The sequence below is a fragment of the Colias croceus genome, chromosome 16, assembly GCF_905220415.1.
Source record: "Colias croceus chromosome 16, ilColCroc2.1".
NCBI classification, from domain to species: Eukaryota; Metazoa; Arthropoda; class Insecta; order Lepidoptera; family Pieridae; genus Colias; species Colias croceus.
The window spans coordinates 39,157-40,942 of NC_059552.1; the positions used below are offsets into that span (position 1 = coordinate 39,157).

General features: G+C 30.9%; 1 long non-coding RNA gene across 1 annotated transcript; it reads right to left on the reverse strand.

The window, feature by feature from the left end:
- Nucleotides 1–299: 299 nt before the first annotated feature.
- LOC123698658 lies at nucleotides 300–1,562 on the reverse strand. The gene is made up of 2 exons (XR_006752439.1): nucleotides 1,233–1,562; nucleotides 300–994 (listed from the first exon to the last, which is right to left on the reverse strand). It is a non-coding gene; the product is annotated as an uncharacterized LOC123698658 (long non-coding RNA).
- Nucleotides 1,563–1,786: the final 224 nt, after the last annotated feature.

A 1,786-nucleotide genomic window follows, 5' to 3' on the forward strand; every position in this document is an offset into this window, starting at 1 on the left:
GGTAATTAAAAAAACGTAACTTTTCAGAAAAAAAAAACCGATATCTAAGTGACAATAACTTGCCAAAAAATAGATGTAACCTTTTATTATGTTTCAATATAGATTTTATTACTTTTACTAAATGAAAGCCTATTTTCCTTGGTCACGGCATCACATGTGAAAGGCTGAACCAATTTTGTTAATTATTTTTTTATACTATTCCTAGAAGTATGAGGATGGTTTTAATGAAGAGAAAAAGTAAATATGTACCACTGGCGAAGTGGGGCCGACCGCTATGCTAGTATAAAATAAAACTATAGTAGGATTAAAAATTTCTAATCAAAATAAATCTCAATCATTGAACATACTGTATACATGTTGTAAAACAATTGGCAATTGCAATATGAGATACACAAAGTTACTAATAACTATCACAGCATTGAAATGCCTTATAATTTTTATCAGAACCACCACCAGTGGGTATGTGGTATGGTAGAATCAACATAAAAATTGTCAGGACGATGACCAGTATCAATCCATATTTTCAAAACTCTGTCAAATTCATCCACCTCTGACATACTTTCTAAGTCAGCTAAGATATTGTTGAATTGGGGGTCAATGTTAACAAAACCTCGCAGCAATACCTCTATCCCTGAGCGAGTTGTGCAGATGTCTGCAGCTGAGCAGACCAAGTCTAGGTTCATTCGCAGATTGGGATACATGCTTATAAAGCTTTCCAGCCAATCTTTGTTTTGAGTCACCAATGAAATAATAGCAGCCGTCTCCTCTTCATATTGAATATCAAAGAAGTTCCATCTCTGCTGTACTCCAAGATTATAAAAAGATGCAAATACTTTTTCCCCCACTTTAATCCAATCATTAATTTTTCTTCCTTCTATTACCTTGTGTTTTTCTTTAAAATTAATTAACTCTGTAGAAATAACTCTCATGTGTTGTTTAAGCGCCATATTTATAAGATAAATATTTTAAGTCAAGACGTGTAAATAATTATGAACTGAAACAAAAAATTACTTATGACATGTCAATCATGATAATAAAAACAAGACTAAACTCAAAATTGTAATTTATCCAATAAATTTCTTTTGAAGAAAGAAAACTAAAAACTATTAATTATTCATCAGCCATGTCCAAACCATGTCACAACATGGTCATATCACAACTCATTTTCAACTCAAAACAAATAGGGATATGACAAGGATTTCCACTTTCCAGGGAACTGAGGATATACCTACCTAGGTCTTTTATTATTATGTAGATAAATATTAGGTACTAGCAGTCTACCAACACATTTTGCGATTCATTTTTATATTATAGATTAGTCATAGAGATAATATTTTAGTCTTGGACTTTTCTACTGCGAAATTCGGAATCATCTCACATCTGATCTTAGATCTAATTTCATAATTCTAATCACAGAGAAAGTAAACTTTCTACTTTCGACCTTTGGCGAAATTCGGAATCATCATCTGATCTTAGATCTAATTTCAAAATTCTAATCACATTATTCACAGTCCACAGAGAAAGTATTAATTAGATAAAAATACCTATGTAGAGCCATTTTATTAGGCAACATTTGACAGTTCAACTAAATTCAACAACATAACCTAGTAACGACGACATAGAATAACATGATATTTCGTTTTGTTAGAACTGCACATTTGCTTAACTTTTTTCAATTACGATTACATATTTATAATAATAATGACCGATAGAAGTTATTTTAAGATTTCATTTTACTGATAAACCATCCTAAACATAATAAACAATTTCTGAATTGAAGAACTGA